Below are 7,458 nucleotides of genomic sequence, written 5' to 3'. Positions count from 1 at the left end.
CTGCATAAAATCAACTCCAGAATATTATTTCATAAATCAATTCTTTCATCATTAAACAAGAAAAAAAAAAGCATTTTGGTTTTATGTTAATTTAAAAAAAAAAATGTTACTTGAATATAACAGCTTTGAGAATACGTGAATGTTTTTGACTAATTTTCAAAATATTGAGAGTCCCTGAACGCAGCGTAAGGTAACATGTCTGATGTAAAATGTCTCAAACAGCATCCGCAGCTCGTTCTTTTTCTGATAGAGGAGGTTGCTGCTGCCGCCTTTAGCTTAAGCGTTTCTCGTTTTAAACCTACACAGTGCAAAGCTTGTCTGTTTAAAACAGCTTGACCTTGATCCGAAAACAGTAGGTGAGCTGCACAGCAGGTTCAACACACACTAAATGTGCCGTGTGTGTTTACATCCTCTCTGACCCAGCATGTCCTCTTTCCATCATCTCCACTCTTTTTTTCTGCCATCATTGTGATGGTTCTCTCCGCTGCCTCTCTGGGTTTATGCAGCATCATTCACAAACATCAACCTGCCCCCTCGCTCTCCCTTTCTCTCTCTTCTCTCTCTCTCTCTCTCGTCCTTTCCATTCTTTGAAGTCCTTGATTCACATATATTCTCTTGAAGAGCTCCTATATGTCAGCCGAGCAGCCAGAGACAAAGGCAGGCCTCAGTTAATTACCTATTATTTAGAGCAGATGGCTGCAGATGATATGTAAATGTTCATGCATGTGTGTGTATGCAAATGCATGTGACAATGTGCAAGTATATCTCCCTGTATATGTGTGTGTGCTTATGTTGTTTAATGTGTGTTTGCATTTTTACAACACATCCCTTTGTCTTTCCCTTGTGTATTTTTTATTTTTGGATTTCTGGAACGGAGCGTGTAATTCTAAATGTTACATGAATTGTTTTATTCAACCCAGATAAAATGTTTATGCCTGAGACTGTAACTATTGGTTACAGTGTTTCTGACATTACATGCAGCCTCCTTCAGGCCATATTTGTATTTATTTATATATAAAGGAAGCTGTTTCTTTTATCTTCTAATTAAAATACTGTGGTGTACTTTTTGTTACATAAGGTCTCTGTTTTACAACTCATTTGACTTATTATAGGTAAAATATAATTTAAAGGTCAAGTACTTGAAGGGATCCACTCTCAATTCATGAGCTCTTAGGCTACAAAGCACTGAGTAAATTATAGGTCAAAGTATAACAAAAGATACATTTTTATACTGTTTTCGTTTGACTGCTTCTCAAGAGTCTATAGAGATTACACCTATTGTAGTTTATTTTTTTATTTTGTTCGAGGAGAGCTCATTTTTTCCAACATAAGCTGCTGTTGTAAAGAATCTTAGCATGAACAAGAGAAGATCAATGATGCATGTGCAATGAATCAGATATATGTTACAGTGCACTCCATGACACAGGAAGAAATGTAACCACAGAGAAGGGAGGGGGAGGTGGTGGTGGAGGTGGAGGGGGTGGGGGTTAGCAGTCAGATCAATAGTACTGCTAGAAAAACGCGTCCGTTCCTGACTTCACACTGTAAATTCAGCCTCCTCTGTGCCAACATTTTCTCAGCAGCGAGTGTGTGAATTACAGTGTATGTATGCACGCTATAATGCAGCCTTTTGTGCGTTGTGCTGTGGCTGCTGTAACATTTGTGAGATAATCTGTGTATGTTTATTCTCCACCAACACACCCAGCAGGAGCCTGCGAATGCAGTCAGCATGTGCGACTGTAAGTTTGCAATGCCACAGATGGAGACCCACTAATTTACTCATTATTGAGATTTAATATGGGCAAATGCTGCTGCAGAGATCACATGTAACTAATATACAGCATCGATTCTCAGCCTGTTTGCCAGCTTCATTCGTACTCAAATCCACAGAAATATTTAGACTGGAAGACATGTTACTACTTTATTCAGATGCTTGAAATTAAATAGGTCTTTTTTTTGTTTCATATGCACAGGAATGACACACTCAGTAGCAACTGGAGCCAATTCATGTGATGGTTAGTCTCCTTTTGGCTCCCTGCTGAGCTGAGCTCTGTCACAGCTCTGAGAAGTTAACGTTGCTTCAGGCCTTTCATGGCATGATGGCAAATAGAGCAGTTTACGTACAGAATCATCTGCTCAGTCTGCCTGCCTCCAGATAATGCACTCTTCAGCGGCATCATCATTTTAAATCAAATCATGATTTTTTTAAAAGTCTTTCAGTGCATTAGGAACTGTGCAATCTATTAACTCCTAAAATAAATTAAATAATGTTGACATTGGCTTCTGGTTTTGCTGGAATTATCTTCTAATACTGATGTCTTACATAATAAATATATAATTTTGAATTACTAAAAAAGTCTGTAAAATGTTAACACCCTGTATCACATTTATTAAAGCTCATTCCAGCATTGAACCAGCATTGTTTCTCCTATAGAATCAAATCAGTGCCTGGCTGCTAGAAAAATGGAAGTGACCATTGCTGAGCTCTATGTTACAACGAGGCCCTCTACTGGCAGAAAGAGTCACCATGTTCAAATATTAGGATGTGAAATAAAAACCAGGATTTTCTCTTGACATTGGTTTCCGTAATGCTTCTTTAGGTTTTCCAGTAAGAATCCCTTATTCAACCCAGTTTTGGCCTTCATAGTGGTACAATGTGCAAACTTCAGGGTTAAGAAAATGCTGTTTTTGTTTTAAACTCCCTCTCGTTCAAATTATTTCTTCTCCAGATAAAAATCATGTTGTGACCCCATTAAGACAATTATAGCGCTAATATTGAGACAAATTTGGATTGTGTTTAACCTTTAGCTCTAAGTTAATGTGTCATCCGCCAAGCTGTAAGAATATCTGACTGCACACACACACACACACGCACACACACACACACACACACACAATCATTCTCTTTTTCCCTCTCACAAACACACAGTTCTCTCTCACCCTCCTGCAGAGAGTGTGTGTGCACCTTTGATCTGTTTTTTTTCTTTCTCTCCTGGAGCAGAAAACCATTACACACACTTTGTGTCCAGATACACTTGTCATGCATTGGTGAGCTCAGATCCCATGGAATCAAAGGTGTGGGTGATGCCTCCAGAAGCTGCATCAATATGCATGAGAGCTGGAGCTGCCCTATGATGTAATTGCAGAATCGGCGAAGGTCAGTGCCTCTGCCCGGCCTGTGCATGACATCAAAGCCTGGACGCGTCACTCACACACAGTTTTGGTTTCCTTATGCTGATCTCCTTGCATTTTGAAGACCAGGATGACTTTGCTGATTGATAACAAAATTCTGCTTTTAATTGTGTTCTCGCCAAACTTTAAAACCTGATGTCGTGCTCTCCTTGGACACACATCACAGTGAGTCTTTCATCCCTGGAGTCAATCTGTGTACATGTGGTCCTATTCTCAGTGCTCTGCTCGTTCTGACTATAATAGATCGTCCTTTTTATTCATGTTCCAGCTGTGGCCCTGATCTGGCCCCAAGGACTCTACTGCATATCAAAGCCAATATCCAAATATTTAATGCAAAGCACTGAAAAAAATCTGTTTCCTGGCTAAAGATCCCTTGTTACATAACATTTTACTTTCTTATGAGTGAAATTCAACACATTTGCCTTTGTAGTGAGTCATTCCTCCTGCACATTGTGATGTGTTGTAGCCTTAGTTATTCTCTGTATTGTTTCCTGGGGGTTTTGATTCCAGTGAATCCCTCACTGCTGCAGCTGATTGATAGAACCAGGACAGAGAAAAACTTCTGTCACACCAATTTCTGGCCCAATTCTGTCACCTTATATGACTTTACCTTGTGTTATCCTAGAATCAAGCTCATCATTGAGGTATTTAAAGGGGTTCTGATGAGGTTTCTGTAACAAAAGAAAACTGAATGTAAGTCAGTCAAGACATCTCAACACATGAAATATGTTATTCATGACCAGCAACTGGAACAATTCAAGACAATCAACTCACAAGCAGCAGATCTCACAGTGTGCCTCAAGTAAACTTTTTTTATTTACAACCTTGCATGTTATTTTGTGTACAGAAAAGGGAACAGAAAGCCCAAAAAAGAAGCTCTGCGAGGCTTCACTTTAGCACAATGGTGCTTTGAACCATAGACCGTATTAAAAACATGCACTACATGATATCTCCCCAAACATGAAGCCAAAGTATTTGGATCCTTCTTTACTGACCTTCTGCAGTAAAGATCACAAACTCTGCCCCCTCCATGTTAACAGATGAGTTAATCTTGGAAATGAAGATACACATCAACAGAATTTTTCTCAAATGGGGCTCCTGTGCACTGGATTAGCGGAGTAGAGGAGTCATGACAGAAGGAGAAACCTGAGTGTTTGCTTCAAACGGACACCTAAATCTGCGTGACTGGACTGACCTGAGGAATCTTTGCAGTTTTATCGGTAAGTTAAACGTGTGTTTTGGTTAGTGCATAGGATCCTACTGTTCAACCCTGGCTGCTAAAGCCCTCACCAGCTCAATATGTCTTCTGCTTAACGTATGTACAACTGGAGGAGGCAGAGATGCGTCGCTTGTCTTTACTGTATGCAAAGTCAATGGTTTGATCTAGGTTAAGTTCAAAAGTTTCTCTGTTTCAGTTTACTGTGATAGCATGCTAACATTTGCTAATTAGCACCAGAACAAAGTCTAGCTGAGATCAAAGCCATTGGTTCATTCACTAAATAAACCATGCATGTTAGTTATGCATTTATTCGTTCTCTTAGCACATAGTCCTGAGTAGCACAACTCTGTTCCTCTGTGTGTTTTATAGATGGTAATGGTAAATGGACTTGAACTTATATAGCGCTTTTTTCACCAGAGTGATACTTCAGATGCCCCGTGGAAACCTGGACACGGTGCATCATCGAGCGCTGCTATTGGCTCAGCTCAGGAAGTGGTTGGACGGTTTGAGGTTCAGAGATGCTTTTGAGTCAATGAGGAAGCTGAGGATCCTAAAACAGTCTTCCAACTACTCAAAGCGCTTTTACACCACATGTCACACCTAACCATTCACACACTGATGGTTGGGTCGCTATGTAGTATCATCCATTGGAAGTAACTAATCCCATTCATACACCGCCACCGAAGCAGCGGGAGCAATTCAGGGTTAAGTGTCTTGCCCAAGGACGCATCGGACATGCTGCCCAGCTGGGGATCGAACCCTCGACCTTCCGGTTGAGAGGCAACAACTCTACCAACTCAGATATGGATGGAAACAGATAAACTTCAACCTGAAATAATTACTGGCAACACTTACTTGATGGACAAATTAGAACCAAAGGATGGTGCTAAATGAAAAGTTAGCATATAATAAACATAAATACATAAAAATTTAATTAATCAATTAATTAGAAGTTTTAGATTTCACTTTAAACAAAAACTATAGTTTATGTTTTTCAGAGGAACACCGAATCTTTCCACATCTACTGTAATCCATGAAACGTAATGCCACATTTCATACTAATCCATACAGTAGTTGTCAATATACTTCACATAGAACAAATATCAACCTTAAAAGGTCCACACGATTCATCCAATGAGTGAAGATTTTATAGCAGTCCACCGAATAATTGCTGAGATATTTCACTCTGAAATGAAAGTATAGACTTGAACACCAAAAGGCCCATATTGCCAGGCTCAGAGACATGCTAATAAAGCTAGAAATATATATATAACAGCTAGCACAGAAGATGCCACACAGCTCTAAAATTAGCCGTTTCTTAGAGGGGGAATGGGTTGCCAGTTCTGTGGGAATCCCCCTAAATAAGCAGCATAGTGGGACACTTCCTGTACAGTGGAAACTAAGGAGATTTCTGCGAGCCTCTGTCATTGCCAATAACCACAATGGTCTAACTGAGCACTCCCCCAGGGCTGCTTGACTGTGCAGGCAATGAGAGGGGGAGGTGGGGCTGAGCCGATGCCTCTTAGACTGTCTGAACTCATTTAGGTCTTTGGGACACAGTCCATCTCTCTCTCTCTCTTGTGAGAATGAGGTTCATCATAACCCCGCTGTGTTTGGAGATGACTGTGGATGGTGAGAGCATAGAAGCGAGGAGTGGGAGAGATTCAGGAGTGGACAGCAAGTGCCGAAAGACAAATACAGACAGACACGCAAGCAGATATTCTCAGGCCAGCCAGGGGGGGGGGGGGGCGGCTCATGGACCTTCTGGGTATGCCCCAGTGCTGACATCAGCAGAGGCAGTGTGACCCCCACCGGGCATCAAGGGAGAAGAGGATGAGGAGAAGAAGGTGGGGGGGGGGGGGGGGGGGGGAGAAGGATGGGGGTACAACACTTGTAATCGGATCATTGGCTACAGTGGGTTGAGTCGATGTGATCAATAGAAACTGCACATGCAGCAGAGAGCCTTTAATGGCCCTTAATCTCCATCCAGCCTGAAGAGGAAGGGAAGAAAAGGAAGTCACAGGAGTGAAGACAGCGCGCTCATATTACAACCTGGATTCACACTGCGCCATATTCTTAAATTCCACACACACACACACACACACACACACACACACACACAAATAGGCTACAGCTCAGTGTAGATTCCCGACCGGTGACTCCCAGGACTCCAGGCATGCCATGTTTCATTCCTCGGCACCTTTCATTTCATTTCAAATGCATTACATTTTAGACCTTTCCATCCTGCACTACCCCCTGCCATGCAAAAAAAAAAAAAAAACCCTCACCCTGAACAGTCACAGCAGAGGACATACTCTAAACTTTGAATTCAATAAGCAGCCTGACCTGATACTGTTCCTCAATTCATAGTCTTCCCAACTCAAGAGAGATAGAAGTCTACTTCTGAAGTTTGAATGTGATACCAGTGTCCTTCAGTTCATATATTTTACTCATCTGCTTCATAGATTACAGAATCATATTTATAAGTGCTGGGTGAAGAAGAGCGTCACAGAAGTGCAAGGCAGCATAATAAACACACAGATAAGTCATTGAATCAAAACCTCTCTCTACTCCCTCTCTCTCTCTCCCTCTCTCTCTACTTTCCCCTCCATACATACACAACTGACACTAACCACACACCGCAGGGAAGAAGCAGAGCTGTTTATGACCTACTGTAAAATGAATAACGGTCCATAATGGTCCACATTTGCTCAGCTGATCTGAAATAAGAGACCTTTATTTGTTTGCCCTCCTTTTCTTTGTTACCTTCTCCATTAGCCAAAGGCGCTCTTTCCATTATGAAGCGTCATAAAACAGGACAGATGATACTTTCCTCTTTCAACTTAGTGTGTACATTTTAGTCGATAGGACAGCAAGAAGAGCGAGGACATTTCTACACTTTCACTTCTCCACCTATAATATTATATTAGGTATACACAAATGTATTTTGTGACCCGAGGAGTTGCATGAACTTTGTGGGTTTTACAGGTGCGTCCTGTTGCCTGGAGACATTTGAACAAATGAATCTCACTGGGCCTTGGACTATA

This window comes from Labrus bergylta, chromosome 20, assembly GCF_963930695.1.
Source record: "Labrus bergylta chromosome 20, fLabBer1.1, whole genome shotgun sequence".
Classification (NCBI taxonomy): domain Eukaryota; kingdom Metazoa; phylum Chordata; class Actinopteri; order Labriformes; family Labridae; genus Labrus; species Labrus bergylta.
The sequence above is the reverse complement of the archived record's forward strand: the minus strand, read 5'-3'. Positions refer to the sequence as shown.